The 16,210-nt window shown below is 43.3% G+C and overlaps 1 protein-coding gene across 11 annotated transcripts in view; it reads left to right on the top strand.

The window, feature by feature from the left end:
- The window catches only part of LOC149128144 (uncharacterized), a 77,124-nt gene that overhangs the window by 13,059 nt on the left and 47,855 nt on the right, over positions 1 to 16,210 (top strand). For 3 of the 11 annotated variants that reach the window (XR_016230462.1, XR_016230450.1, XR_016230459.1), the window contains one exon: positions 11,668 to 11,863. The exons of 5 other annotated variants lie outside the window; for them this stretch is intronic. The gene's annotated coding sequence lies outside the window, so the exon portion shown is untranslated. Of the gene's footprint in view, positions 1 to 4,681; positions 4,793 to 11,092; positions 11,137 to 11,667; positions 11,864 to 16,210 lie in introns of those variants that run through there. 3 more of the 11 variants (XR_016230463.1, XR_016230452.1, XR_016230454.1) reach the window with 2 other exon arrangements.

The raw sequence follows: 16,210 nt of genomic DNA, 5'->3' as shown, positions 1-16,210 counted from the left end.
ACAAGCAGAAGAAAATGAGAGACTGTAGAAACTTGTCTTGGAAAAGTCAAGGATGTGTTAGGGGAATATGTGGAAGATACCAAAAGGGATTCTTCTAACTATCTGATATGTCCATATTTGCTTGTTGACTTCTTTTTTTATGCTCTCTTCTGCCTCATAAAACGAAATCATCACAAGAAAAAGAAATATAGTGTTTTCTGTAGGGAACAAATTATTAATGATCAGAAATATGAAAAGGGCAAATGAGTTAATTTGACTGTAGTTGTATCTTTTTAGTCTGCTAATGTATAGTACTTTATGAATGCTGCAATTATTCATAGCTATTAAGATGGAAAATACTCCAAGCATGCTTAACAAATCCATTATCCATGAAAAACTCTATGTATTGAGACAATTCCTGCAGTTAATAGCATTCTGCATATTTGAAGATTTTTCTTGAGAGCTTCAATCTGTCACAGAATCTCTGCCAGCTGACCCCAAATGGCCTTTCTTGACTTTACTATCTTTGGGGTTAGAAAGAAAAGGAAAGAGAAAACTAGAAATACTAAGTTGTTAGGAGAAGTGCAGCCCATTTGGCACTTTGCATGAAACTTTTAGAAAAACACGTGTATGATGTTCCTTGTGGGGAATGGGATAAAAGTAGAGAGCCAGTGCAGGCTTCTTCTGATGTCTGTGGCTGCTTTAATCTTTGATAATCTATAAATGGGATATAACTGCAAACCTCAATACAATTAAAAAATTCATTCATGGGGGCTGGAGCTATGGCATAGTGGGTTAAGCCACCACCTGCAATGCTGGCATCCCATAAGGGCACTGGTTCAAGTTCTGGCTGCTCTGCTTCCAATCTAGTTCCCTGTTAATGGCCTGGGGAAAGCAGTGGAAGATGGTCCGAGTGTTTGGGCCCTTGCCACCCATGTCGGGGACCTGGAAGAAGTTCCTGGCTCCTAGCTTTGGCCTGGCTCAGCCCTAGCTGTTGCAGTCATTTGGGGAGTGAACCAGCTGATGGAAGATCTCTTTCTCTCTCTCTTCTCTCTCCCTCTCTCCCTCTTTCTGTGTAAATGTGAGTTTCAAAAAAAAGGTCATTCATTAATTTGTTTGATAAAAATATATTGAGTGCCTACGATGTATATGCACTGTGCTTGGTGTTAGGTATAGAGTGATAAAGAAAACCGTCTAACTTGATGGTGCTTATGTATTCAGTAGGGAAGAGAGATGGCAGTGAAACAGTTTTGTGCTCACACACATGTCTGTGAATCACTGGCTGTGATAGGTGCTAAGAAGGACACGTCAAGACACTCTAGGAGTATGTGACTAAAAGTCTGCCTTGGGAGACAGAGGTTTAAGCTGAGAAGTGAAAGGTGGTGTTCATCAAGTCCGCTGGAGGTATAGTAGGTAGAGAAGGAGAAGAGTTGAGCTGTGGCACCCAGTTGTTTGGTCATGGTCAAGTAACAGTCTAGATGTTGCCATGAATCCCCTCCCCCACTAATGTTATTAACATTTAGATCATTAGTCTTTTTTTTTTTTTTTAAAAGACTTATTTATTTATTCGAAAGGCAGAGTGACAGAGAAAGAGGGAGAGACAGAGAGAGCGTGAAATCTTTTATCTGCTAGTTTACTCCCCAAATGGCCACAGCAGCCAGGGCTGGGCCAAGCCAAAGCCAGGAGCCAGGAACTTCATCTGGGTCTCCCCCATGGGTGGCAGGAACCAAAGTATTTGGGCCATGATCTGCTATTTCCCAGGTGTGTTAGTAGGGAGCTGGATCAGAAGTGTGGAGTATCCAGGACTTGAACCAAGCGCTTCAATATGGGATGTGGGCATCCCAAGGAGCAGTTTAACTCCCTGTGCCACAATACCTGCCCCTAAATCAGTAGTTTTTGAGAGAGGCAGATTACCCTCTACAATATGGGTAGACTTCATCTAATCAAATGAAAGCCTTAAGAACAAAGACTGAGATCTTTTTCCCAACCCCCAAAGGGGAAGGAATGCAGATTCTCTTCAAGACTGCACCATAGACATTTTCATGAGTTCTCAGCCTTTGGATTCAGAATTGCAATGTCAACTCTTGCTGTAGTCTCCAGCCTGCCAGCCTGCCTTATAAACTTGGCAGCCTCATTAATCTTGTGAGCCAAATTACTTAACATAAATCTCTCTTTCTTAACATATATAACATATGTGAAAATATACAATGTATTCATATACTATTCTCTTTATATAACATATATGTATAGATATGCACATATTCACTTATTTCTTATTGGTTCTGTTTCTCTGAAGAGCCTGGATTAATCCCTGAGGAGAAGAAGACTTTAGCGGAAAGAATATGTAGGAACTGAGAGAGGATAAATCAAGCCCCTCCCCACACATGGTGTGTATCTGCCTCCAGTTTCAAACCAATCAGGAGCAAGGGCCCCCTACTGCCTGCACACATCCCAGAGTAGCCCAATGTGGGCCTGTAGGCAAGAGACCCACACAATGTCAGGCTCCAAATAACGCGTGTCTGCACAAACAGCAGGCAGAGTGAAAACTGAGATGTTGTGTGCTGGGAGGGATGAGGCAGAACTCCAGGTCAGGTGCAGACTGAAGTGCCATGTGCCAAGTGGAATTGCCATGCAACCCCAACCCAATAAAAATGCCTGGTCAGCTCCCACCACACGCTTGGCAGAAGCTCTTCCTGCCATGCTGTCTTCTTTGTTGTCAAGAATTGAGCCCACTGAAAACCTTGTTGTTTGCACATTGGCCTTTTGTCAATTTTCTTTTTTTTTTTTAAAGATTTATTATTTTATTTATTTGAAAGACAGAGTTACAGAGAGAGGTAGAGACAGAGAGGTCTTCTACCTGCTGGTTCACTCCCCAGATGGCCACAACGGACAGAGCTGTGCTGATCCGAAGCCAGGAGCCATGAGTTTCTTTCAGGTCTCCCACATGGGTGCAGGGGCCCAAGGGCTGCTTTCCCAGGCCACAGCAGAGAGCTGGATCAGAAGAAGAGCAGCCAGGACCAGAACCAGTGCCCATGTGGGATGCCGGTGCTTGAGACCAGGGCATTAACCCGCTGCGCCACAGTGTTGGCCCCATCTTGTCAATTTTCATGGTAGGAGAGTTAAAGAACTTGGGGTCAGTAATGGAACTAGATGTGCAAAGGCTTTGAGGTAGGAGTGAGCTAGTGTTTGAAGAAAGAAAAAAGGGGTTGTATTGTTGAAGAATGGGGAACTTGTGGCTAGAGATTTAGCGCAGGCCAGATTTTGTCTTTTGAAGCCCTTTGGCACAGCTGGGACCTTAAACACAGCTGCGAATATTAATTCTTTGAATTTGTATAGGACGCCTTTAAATTCATTCCATCTTCAAAGTTTTATTATAAAGTGCTTATGCGTCACGCATTCATATATTTTTCTTGCTAGTGTGTAAGAGTTCCAGAAAGCACTTAACAGACTAGGATTTTTATTCTTTACCCTCTTCTCATTCTCCCTTCTCCTCTCTGTATAGTGTGCCACTTTCCTAGACACTTCCTCTTTTGACCTTCAAATTACCCATGCTCTTGAGTCACCTTCAAATTACTTGTATGCTTCAGTGTTTTTGCCATTTGTGTCTTTATGTCCGGCTTCAGAGTTGGGCTCCTCAGTTTATGGATTTTCCTCCCCACATCTTTCATTGTGATATTTAGTTACAGGTCCTTGATTCTTCTTTTCTTTCTTTTTTTTAAGATTTTATTTATTTGAGATGTAGAGTTACAGAGAGAGGCAGGGAGAGAGGGAGAGAGGGAGAGAGAGAGAGAGAGAGAGAGGTATTCCATCACTAGTTCATACCCCAGATGGCTGCAATGGCTGGAGCTGAGCTGATCCGAAGCCAGAAGTCAGGAGCTTCTTCTGGGTCTCCCACAGGGTGCAGGGGCCCAAGGACTTGGGCCATCCTCTACTGCTTTCCCAGGCCACAGCAGAGAGCTGGATTGGAAGAGGGGCAGCCAGGACTAGAACCCGTGCCCATATGGGATGCTGGTGCCTCAGGCAGAGGCGTAGCCCACTATGCCACAGCGCCAGCCCCTTGATTTTCTTTTGAGAAATGATCCCCCTCTCATTATGCACTGTCTTGGAGGAAGCCTGCTACAAAAGGTGCCCTGTCTTGCGTAAGCCGAAGTGTGGGATTTGGGAATTTGAATCTTGAGCAGGATAGAAAATGTAAGACCAGACTTATCTCATGGTGTCTTTCTAAGAGTCTCTCAGCCATTCACACTGGGTCCTCCGCTCTGCCCTGGTTCTTATCCTCTCTGAAACTGGGTTTTTCTGTTTTGCCTTTGATGCTGTAAGCTACCCTACCCACTCCCAGTAGATCCATTCTCTGCAGAAGCAGCCAAAGCCAGCTTCGGAGGCTTTCAGCCTATGGTCTTACTGATCTTGCATGAAAGGAGAAAGGTGATGAGTTGGGTGTGACCAGAGAATCGACAGGTGTGTGAGCAGTGCTGAGGAAGGTCTGGGGCCAGGCTCAAGGGGACAACAGGGAAACGAAGTTGTCTTTGGAAAGGGTCCGGCCAGGATGTGTTCAGTCGGTGAGAGGGCAAAACAAGAATTAGTGGGGTCCTTCGGTGAGAATTTAGGCGCTCACGGCATTTGCAGGGAGATGCAATCTCAGGGATCTGTCGTGAGTTCTGTGCAGAACACGGGACCCTGATGCACTGTTTTGTGCCCTCAGGAACAAAGGGCTGTCTGCCTGGATTGTAGACGCCCGATGAAGAGGTGTTGCTGAGCTCCCGGTATCTGTAGCACATACCGGCAGTGAGGCAGATGGGCCCTGTCATCCCGGCCAGAACCATCACCTGCTTAAAGCCCCAAAGGGCCAAACAACGAACTCTCCTAGAATCAACTCCATGGCCGTGAAGAATCTTGTTATAAAATGGCTACTCGTGTAACTCTGCTTCTGGGGGAGGAATATGCAGCTCAGGCCAAAATGAGGATTAGGACTTGTCTAGCGGCTGTGCTTCAGTGAAAATTAATATGCTGGCAATTTTGGTTCTTACGGGACTGTTGCCAGCTTAGTTACTGTGGGTCTACTGCTCAGAAACTCATCCAACTTTGCAGCCTGTGACTGAGCTAAGGCTGCAGACCGAATTCATTCATTCAAGTAACATCATGTGTCTCTAAGCCAGAGTTAGAGAGAAGGAAGGATACACTCACTCACTCACTCTCTCTCTCTCACACACACACACACACATACACAGAGAGAGAGAGAGAGAGAAAGCCTCCATCTGCTGGTTCACTCCCCAAATGTCTACAATGGTGAGGGCTGGGCCTGGTTGAAGCCAGGAACCAGAAGCTTCATTCAAGTCTCCCACATGGGTACAGGGGTCCAAGTGCATTAGCAAGGGAGCTGGCTTGGAAGTGGGGCACCCGAGACTCGAACCAGCTCCCATATGGAATGTGGTGGGTGCTGTAGGCGGCAGCTTAACCTGCTACACCACAATGCTGGTCCAGTCATGTTTTTTTCTATTTTATCTTATAGGCAAAGAGTGCTTACCGAAGGAATTTTTTCTTATTCAAAATTTTTGAGACAGAGAGGGAGAGAGCAACAGATAGAGAGAGCTCCCATTCACTGTTCATTCTGTAAATGTCCGCAATGGCCTGCCTGGGCTGAGCCACAGTAACTAAGCTGAAGCTGGGAGCAGGGAGCCAGGAACTCAGTTACCTGAGATACCAGTGCTGCCTCCAGGGTGCGCATTAGAAGAAAGCTGGAATCAGGAACCGGAACCGGGTGCAGAACCCACATACTCTGTGAGACACAGACATCTTAACGCCCTGGTCAAACGTCTCCTAAGCCTCAAAGAGGTTTTTTAGGTAGTGAGGGACATGATCAGATTAGAAAGAATTCTGAATGCAAGGCAGAGAAACTCCAGGTCTGAATTCCCACAAATGATGCTGCAATAGTTAAAAATTGTGACAGTATGAAACATGGAATCTGAATTAAATTAGTGCCATGTCAGCCCATTGCACTAAACCACGAATTCCCCAGGAGGTTTAGCAACATATTGGATAAAGTGAAATTAATCCTTTAGAGCCACAAGTTGACATATGCATATGCGATGAATCTATAAACTATACTGGGAGCATTAGAAAAGGAAGCTAAAAACGTCCACGTGAACACATCTGCACTCGGTCCTGCTCATAAAGCCTGCTTTTCAGTGTCATTTTCTTCTGTGTTAAACATAGAAGAGGCCCTGAAATGTTAACACCGTTGACCTTTACGATCCGATGTGTGGGTGATTGCACCCCGAGACAAACGTGATGAAGCTTTGCAATTGGGTCACAGTTGAACATCATTCACAATCCTAAATTTAGAAAAAGCTCTGATTCTAATACTGAGTGACAAAAACCAGAGAATTTCATGTTCTTGTTGGCTGCTCTGGGTTATATTCCCTTCCAGGCGAAGTCAGAGCTGCCAGCCACATTAATGAAAATTACGAGCCTGTTGGGAGAAGGAAAAACAGGAGGTGCTGCTGATAAGAAGTCCCGGAGGATTAAAATCCTCCTTTTGGCTTCTTGATTAAAATAGTTCCTTTTGTTTTAAAAGCAAGACTTGTAAGTGAATTTTGTGACTTTTCACGAGCTTACAGGACATACAGGGTTGTGCGCTTATGTGCGGAATCCGGGATCTTTACTGCAGCTGCCCTTGGTGCTGGAGAGTGGACTTTCTGCCTCGTGTGTGTAAACTGTTGCCGATTTGCCCAGGGGTTATGCGATACGGCAGTTGGTACTTGACTCTGGAACCCCAGCTGTAGACTATTTGAAAACAGCCCCACCCCCTCCCCAAGCGCGAATGAACCTGAAACCTTTTTCCTCTGGCTCCGCGGGGCCCACGGATCCTTCACTTTCAGGGGCACAAGGGAAGCTTTGTGCTGCTGAGCTGATAGGCTCTCCTGGGGGACTGAGCTTGGCAGAGAAAATGCCACCAACTCAAGGAGGAAAAATACTAAAAAGGCAGTGTAGATCTTGTCAAAAGCAAGCGTCCTGTTTGTATTCACTCTGTGGCACTATGTGTTTACGCTGAGTGGATACAAGGATATCAACATGCTTAACTAAATACTCTTTTTTTTTTTTAAGTCGTTTCTTCCATTATATTTGAAAGGTGGAGAGACAGAGAAAGATCTATATCCATTGTGTCACTCCCCAAACTTGGTTCAATCCCTAAATGCCTGCGACAGCCATGGTAGGGCCAGACCAAAACCGTAAGCTCAATCTGGGGTCTCCTGTGTGGGGAACGAGGACCCGTATATCCGAGCCATCGTCTGCTTCCTCCCCAGGTATGCATTCGTGGGAAGCTGGATTGGAGGCAGAGTATGGCAGGGATTGGAACCAGGTGCTCTGATACAGTGTGTGGGTGACCCAGGTAGCAACTTAACCAACGTTCTACATGCCCTTGCCCTTACGTTCTTAAGCATGCATTCCCTTCTCCATTATGTTTTAGTAACGTCTATCTCTAATGCAAAACGAATGCTAATATGTTCAATTTTATTATAAAATAGTGTAAGCGTCTCAGTTTAGGATATTAAGGTTACATCTATGCTCTATTTTAATAAACTTAGGAGCAGGTAGGATTAACAGGGGCCCGGGTTTCCCCATTTCTAATGCTCAGCTCTGGGTCTTTCCAATTTTTTGTATTCAATGCAAATTTTTGAATACTAGAAATGTCGATAGCAAGCCTCCAAACAAGCTGGACAGCAGTAGCCTCAGTGTCCATTCTCCCACTGTAAAGCTGGGTCTGCAGCACCCCTCAAACTCTCTGGGTATTGGAGTTGTCACTGTCAGCCTTTGGCACGATGTTGCTGTTTCAGCAGATTCGCTCTGACCACATTCTCCTACACGCTCAGGAGGAGAGTAGATTATGTTTCCAGTAAACATACTATCCTTCTTTGAGTACTCTGCTTCCTAACACTTGTTCTAAATCTGCAATTCCCTGTGCTTATCCGACCCCACAAACCCACGAATCTTAACATGCCATCTGGCACACATTGCTGGAATGGTATGTTTTACTATGTTGTAGCAAAAATAAATTTTATACATAGAGGAAAACTTGGCAGTACATTTAGTTGGTCTTAAGCACGCCTTGGCCCACTGCCTCATACAATATTGGCACTTTAGATAATCTCAAGCGAGTCACAGATATTTTGTGCCTTAATTTCCCCTTCTGCATAATTCAAATACATTTGGTTTCTATAGAAATACTGCTGAAAACATTGTGAGCTCTCTGAAGGTAATTGGCTGTGTAACCTGGCTACGGGCTGGGTTCTCCAGGAAGCTGTAACTCGGAGCTGGAGAGTAGCTTACAGGGAAGGTAGAGGAAGTATCCTTGGAATTCACAGATGTGGAAGTAATATATCAAGGAGGACACGGCAGAGGGAGAGCTCAGCCTTGTTTCTATCTAATAAGGGCTCGCCACCCCATGCAACACTCTTAGCACAACTTCAGAGTGGTACTAAGTCCAAGTGAGGGACAAGATCTTTATCTTGCTTGATGGGTCATTGAATCAATTCCTGGAGAGCACTGTGAACAGAGCTGGCACCTGGCAATCTTCCCAGCAATTGGGCAGCACAGCACGGCATACAGGCCCCAAACCAAGCTAGGAGTGGTGTATGGGAACAGTTTCTTTCCTTGATGGTTGGTGGCTGCCAGAGAAGCAAGAGTTAGGACATGAATGGTCGCAGTGAGAATTCTTTTGCTTTACTTCTGGCATCATCACACGGAGTTCCGGTGCACCCTGATCTGTAGATCTGGCCTGAAGGTTCTGCCAGGGAGATTGCAGAAGGTTCTTTTTGGGATCAGCTTGATCCCTGCGCCTTCCAAGAGCCTTTTCCTCTTTGGACGCTCAGGACTACATAACCAGCTTCCTTTCCTTCTCTAACACTGAACTGTCTCATATTCAAAATGGAACATTTACTTCTCTATGGCTTTCAAATCCTGGTTGAGTATGCAAAAGTGATTACCTGTTTAACAAAAGCACTGCATTTAGTTGATGGATCTTTTATGTCTTGTAAGGTACAGCAGTCGGAATGTCTCTCTTTTTATGACATTAGCATTTTGAAGATAACAGGCCAGTTATGTAGAATGTCCTTTATTCTGGATATGTCTAGTTGTTTTCTCATGATGCTATTTTTAAATTTTTTAAAAAATATTTATTTTATTTATTTGAAAGAGTTACAGAGAAAGGTAGAGACAGAGAGAGAGAGAGGTCTTCCATCCGCTGGTTCACTCCCCAGATGGCTGCAATGGCTGGAGCTGTGCCGATCCGAAGCCAGGAGCTGGGAGCTTCCTCCTGGTCTTCCACGTGGGTGCAGGGGCCCAAGGACTTGGGCCATCTTCTACTGCTTTCCCAGACCATAGCAGAGAGCTGGATCAGAAGAGGAGCAGCTGGGACTAGAACCAGCGCCCATATGGGATGCCGGCATTGCAGGCCAGGGCTCTAACCCGCTGCGCCACAGCACCAGCCCCTCTCATGCTGCTATTTAACTTGTTCCTCTTTAGGGTAGGAAATTATATAGGTGTAAAGGCTTATAAAATTCAGGTTAGACATTTAGACAAGAATGCTCGAGTATATTCATTTTGGAAAACAAGAAGTTGTAAAACACATTCTGAAGCTTCAAAAATATATGACATAAAAATCGACAGAAAGGAGAAGTAGTTGATTGTGAATTCATAGTTGGAGCTTAAAAACTCCTGTCTCCCAAAAAGGACATCTGTTGAAGTGAAATGGACACTATGAGAAACGGTGACTTGATCAGCATAGCCCTGACTGTTAATGAACAACTTAATACATTATCCCTCTTAGTATTTTTTTTTTTGTCTGTTCTACTTAATATGACTGGTTTAATTCTGTAACTAATACACAGTTATTCTTAAGTGTTGAAATTTAACTGAAATGTGATCCCTGTTAAACATAAGAGTGGGAATAAGAGATAGAAGAGATGTACAATTTGGGACATGCTCAAGCTGACTTGCCCCAAATGGTAGAGTTAGAAACATACCAGGGGACTCCAATTCAATCCCATCAAGGTGGCATGTACCAAAGCCATCTCACTAGTCCCAGTGATCAATTTCAGTTCACAATTGATCATAATGAAAGGACTAAGAGTCAAAGGGATCACATAAACAAGTCTAGTACCTGCTAATACTAACCGATAGAATAAATAAAGGGGAGAGTGTCCAACATGGGAAGCGAGATACTCAGCAGACTCATAGAATGGTGGATGTCCTAAACAGCACTCTGGCCTCAGAATCAGCCCTAAAGGCATTCGGATCTGGCTGAAAAGCCCATGAGAGTATTTCAGGCATGGAAAGCCAAGACACTCTGAAAAAAAAAAAAAAAACAGACCTAAATGAAAGATCTCTGTGAGTGAGACCCCAGTGGAAAGAACAGGTCTTCAAAGAAGGAGGTACCTTTCTCTGAAGGGAGGAGAGAACCTCCACTTTGACTATGACCTAGTCTAAACAAGATAAGAGTCGGAGAACTCAAAAGGCTTCCATAGCCTAGGAAACTCATGACTGGAGCATAGGGAGATTACTGATGTCATAAACAGGAGTGTCAATTTGTAAAGTCAACAACAGGAGTCACTGTGCACTTACTCCTCATGTAGGATCTCTGTCCTTAATGTGCTGTACATTGAGGCTTAATGCTATAACGAGTACTCAAACAGTATATTTCGCTTTGTGTTTCTATGGGGGTGCAAACTGTTGAAATCTTTACTTAATGTATACTAAACTGATCTTCTGTATATATAGAGAATTGAAAATGAATCTTGATGTGAATGGAAGGGGAGAGAGAGCGGGAAAGGGGAGGGTTGCGGGTGGGAGGGAAGTCATGGGGGGCAGGGGGATGCCAATGTAGTCCATACACTGTACTTTGAAAATCTATATTCATTAAATAAAAGTTAAAAAAAAAAAAACTCAGCAACTGATAGAAACACCAGGCAGCATTTGTTAATGTAATTTTGAAGCATATACTAATAACACATTCACACACATACAACTCAAAGATTCAGCCACACTTATTTGACAATGCTTTCCATTCAATCTAATATATCAAATAGGCTTAAGTAATTCAATCTCTCCTTTTCAGATGCTCCAGGGTCCCTTCTGGAACACCCCAAAGTTAATTTGAAGGTAAAAGTATTACCTTGGGGGCTGGCGCCGCGGCTCACTAGGCTAATGCTCTGCCTTGCGGCGCCAGCACACCGGGTTCTAGTCCCGGTTGCTCCTCTTCCAGTCCAGCTCTCGGCTGTGGCCCGGGAGTACAGTGGAGGATGGCCCAAGTGCTTGGGCCCTGCACCCCATGGGAGACCAGGATAAGTACCTGGCTCCTGCCATCGGATCAGCGCGGTGCGCCGGCTGCAGCGCGCCGGCCGTGGCGGCCATTGGAGGGTGAACCAACAGCAAAAGGAAGACCTTTCTCTCTGTCTCTCTCTCTCTCACTGTCCACTCTGCCTGTCAAAAAAATAAAAAGAAAAGAAAAGAAAAAGTATTACCTTGGAATTAGATTTTGGGAAATATGTCAAAAATATCAAGGTTCAAAACTCTTGATCAAAACAGATCAAGGGGCTAGCATTGTGGCCTGGTAGGTTAAGCTGCTGCCTACAGCACTAGCATCCCAAATGGGTGCTGATTCGAGTCCCATATGCTCCATTTCTGATCCAGCTCCTTGTTAATGTGCCTGAGAAACTAGTGGAAGATGGCCTAAGTCCTTGGGCCCCTGCACTCATGTGGGAAACTCTGAAGAAGATCCCGGCTCCTGGCTTCTGCCTGGCTCAGCCCCGGCCATTGTGGCCATCTGGGGAGTGAACCAGCAGATGGAAGACCTCTTTCCATCTCTCCCTCCCTCTCTCTAATTCTTTCTTTCAAATAAATAAATATTTTTTAAAAAATCAAATGCCAATGCAAAATTGTCATTCATCTAAGCAAAATGACAATCAGAGACCTCAAAGGCAAATATAGAAAGCCATATAATCAGAAAAAAATCTGGGCTCTTCAGTGGAGAAGTTTTCCTAAGGAAGCCAAATGACCTAATAAAGCTCTATTTCCTATTTAAAACACATCATTTCTCAAAGAAAATCTTGTTGTTTCAACATAAGGAATGAAATTCTGGTTGCATACTTATACTTTTGACATTAATACTCAATTCTTGGAAAAGCTTATAATTCCCTTCTAATTTTAGCGGGCTTAATCACATACAAAATTCCTTTTGTAAGATTCATCTTCCATAAGCCTTCCACAGCTTTCGTGTCCATTCAGTTATTTGTCCTACATTTTCCCTTTTCTTATTTTTGGACAGTCAGTCATTGTACTTTTACAACAAAAAATTTACTCTTTTTCCCTGAAAAAACTGAACTTTTGTAGCCCATAGTCTCACCTACCAAGAACAATCTTAATTTCCTTGCTTAAGGAGTTGTCATTTCTAGTTTTAATGACCATGTATTAGAAAATTTTAATTCCTTTTTAAAAAAGATTAATTTACTTATTTGAAATGCAGAGTTACAGACAAAGAGAGAGAGAGAGAGAGAGAGAGAGAGGTCTTCCATCTGCTGGTTCACTCACCAGATGGCCACAATGGCTGGAGCTGTGCCGATCTGAAGTCAGGAGCCAGGAGCTTCTTCCAGGTCTCCCATGTGGGTACAGGGTCTCAAGGACTTGGGCCATCTTCTACTGCTTTCCTAGGCCATAGCAGAGAGCTGGACCAGAAGTGTAGCAGCCAGGACTTAAACTGGTGTCCATATGGGTTACTAGCACTGTAGACAGCAGCTTTACCCACTATGCCACAGCACAGACCCCCATTTTAATTCTTAGTAACCTTAATTTCTCATGAAAACTCATAAAACAATCAATTTTTAACAGTTTTGTATTAGTATTTTGTATATGAGCACCATTTTAAAATATTTAAGAAAGCTTTTATTTAATGAGTACAAATTTCATAAGTACAGTTTCAGGAATATAGTGATTCTTCCCCCAATACCCACCCTCTGAACCCCACTCCCATTGTACCTCCTCCTCCTTCTCCCATCTCATTCTTCATTAAGATTTATTTTTAATAAACTTTATATACAGAAGACGAACTCTATACCAAGTAAAGATTTCAACAATTGGCCGGCACTGCGGCTCAATAGGCTAATCCTCCACCTGCGGCGCTGGCACACCGGGTTCTAGTCCCAGTTGGGGCACCGTATTCTGTCCCAGTTGTCCCTCTTCCAGTCCAGCTCTCTGCTGTGGCCCGGGAGTGCAGTGGAGGATGGCCCAAGTCCTTGTGCCCTGCACCTGCACGGGAGACCAGGAGGAAGCACCTGGCTCCTGGCTTCGGATCAGCGTGGTGCACTGGCCGCAGCAGCCATTAGGGGGTGAACCAATGGAAAAGGAAGACCTTTCTCTCTGTCTCTCTCTCTCACTGTCCACTCTGCCTGACAAAAAAATAAAAAAAGATTTCAACAATTTGTACCCACTCTCCCACACAAAATATAAAGAACTGTTTGAGAACAAGTTTTATAGTTAAATCTCATAATAAAACTCGTTAAGGACAGAGGTCCTACATGGGGAGTAAGTGCACCATGACTCCTGTTGTTAATTAAACAATTAACACTCTTATTTATGTTGTCAGTGATCACCCGATGCTTTTGATATGAGCTGCAAAAGCTATGGAAGTCTCTGTCCGTATTTAGACAAAGCCATTAGCAAAGTGGAAGTTCTCCCTTCAGAGAAAAGTACATCCTTCTTTGATGGCTCCTTCTTTCCCCTGGGGTCTCATTCATAGAGATCCTTCATTAGAACATTTTAGTTCCACTCAGTGTTTTTGCTTTCCATGCCTGAAATGCTCTCATGGGGTTTTCAGCCCACCAGAATGTCTTAAGGGCTGATTCTGAGGTCAGAATGCTGTTTAGAGCCTTTGTCATTCTATGAGGCTGCTGTGTGGACTGCTTCCCATGTTTGAACATTCTCTCCTTTTTATTTCTATCTATTGTTATTACTAGACACTTGATCTTATTTATATGAACCCTTTAACACTTAATCCTATGTATATGACCAATTAAACACTTAATATGATCACTTTAACACTTAAGATGGCATTATTACCACCCAACTTAATGGTATTTAGAGTCCCATGGCAAATTTTTAGCTTTACCCTTAGAAGTAAGTCTGTGGGAATGTATGCAGAACTATACAGTTCCTCCCTCTCTTATTTTCAGTCTTATTTTTTTACTGGGATCTATTTTCATTGACTTTATACATATATGATTAATTCTATGTTAAGTAAAGAGTTCAACCAATGGTACTAAGAAGAAAAAAAATTAAAAAGTTCCTCATCAGCCAAGACAAGGGCTGTTCAAGTCATTGCTTCTCATGGTGTCAATTTCACTTCTACTGATTGCCTTTTAGGTGCTCTGTTAATTATCACAGATCAGGGAGAACATATGGTATTTATCCCTTTGGGACTGTCTTATTTCACTAAGTATGATGTTTTCCAGATTCATCCATTTTGTTGCAAATGACTGGATTTCTTTTCTTTTTTTTTTTACTGCTGTCTGGTATTCCATAGAGTACAAATCCCATAATTTCTTTATCCAGTCTTCACTTGACAGGAATTTAGGTTGATTCCATGTCTTTGCTATTAAGAATTGAGCTGTAATAAACACAGGGGTGCAGATAACTCATTTATTTGCTAATTTCACTTCCTTTGGGTAAATTCCCAGGAGTGGGATGGCTGCCTTGAATGGTAGGTCTATATTCAGATTTCTGAGGTATCTCCAAAATGATTTCCATAATAGTTTTACTAGTTTACATTCCCATCAACAGTGGATTTGGGTACCTTTTCCCCCACATCCTTGCCAGCATTTGTTGCTTGTTGATTTCTGTATGAAAGCCATTCTAACTGGGGTGAGGTGAAACATCATTGTAGTTTTGATTTCCATTTCTCTGATGGCTAGTGATCTTGAGCATTTTCATATGTCTGTTGGCCATTTGGATTTCCTCTTTTGAAAAATTTCTGTTTAAGTCTTTGGCCCATTCCTTAACTGGGTTATTTGTTTTGTTACTGTAGAGTTTCTTAATCTCTTTACATATTTTGGTTATTAATCCTTTATCAGTTGCATGGTTTGCAAATAACCCCTCTCAATCTGTTGGTTTCCTGTTCACTTTCCTGACTGTTTCTTTTGCAGTACAGAAGCTTCTCAACTTGATGTAATCCCATTTGTTAATTTTGGCATTGATTGCCTGTGCCTCTGGGGTCTTTTCCAGGAACTTGTTGCCTGTGCCAAGGTCTTGCAGGGTTTCCCCAATGTTCTCTAATAATTTGATGGTATCAGATCATAGATTTAGATTTTTAATCCATTTTGAATGGATTTTTGTGTAAGGTGTAGGTATGGGTCCTGCTTCATACTTCTGTGTATAGAAATCCAGTTTTACGAGCACCATATCTTGAAGAGACTGTCCTTGTTCCAAGGATTGGTTTTGGCTCCTTGGTCGAATATAAGTTGGTTGTAGATGCTTGGATTGATTTCTGGCTTTTCTATTCTGTTCCATTGGTCTATCTGTTTTTGTGCCAGTACCAGGATGTTTTGATTATAACTGCTTTGTAGTATGTATTGAAATCTGGTATGTGATGCCTCTGGCTTTGTTTTTGTTGTACATGATTGCTTTAGATGGGCAGGGGAGTACCCAACCTCTCCGTTTGTTCCCCTACACCTTCTCTTTCTTTCTGAGTGGAACTTCAAACGCAGTTTGCCAAGCTCCCCCTCCTGCTATCTGCAGCTCTATGGACTTGTGATTTCCAATCTAATCTGGTTTGCTGGGGGCTGGGGCCAGCCTCCCTGTTCCACGTCTCTTCTGCGCCTCCACCATACCTCTGCCACTTCCCTTTCTTATTTGCTCCTTCAGTGTGGACCTGCCCAGTCTCTGTTGGACTGCTGGGTTTCCCTGTGTGAATTTCCCATGGCTCTATCTCTGGTGTGTATTCTCTCTCCTTTTTAACTATTTTGCCCAGCGTGACTCCGATCATACAGTTGCTATATCTCCAACTTGGGCTCCCCAAGCTAAAAATCTTTAGAAACATGTTTCCTTATGGTACAACTTTTCTGTGTCTACTAACAGGCTCAGATATACCTAGTTCTCTTATACTGCATAAAGATGCTCTGCTAGTTTGAAATATATGTATTCCAGACTCTGAATCCAGTACCGTTATTTTCTAATCCAGGCAACC

Source organism: Oryctolagus cuniculus, chromosome 2, assembly GCF_051225735.1.
Source record: "Oryctolagus cuniculus isolate XC-2025 breed Fujian yellow rabbit chromosome 2, ASM5122573v1, whole genome shotgun sequence".
Classification (NCBI taxonomy): domain Eukaryota; kingdom Metazoa; phylum Chordata; class Mammalia; order Lagomorpha; family Leporidae; genus Oryctolagus; species Oryctolagus cuniculus.
The sequence above is the reverse complement of the archived record's forward strand: the minus strand, read 5'-3'. Positions and strand labels throughout refer to the sequence as shown.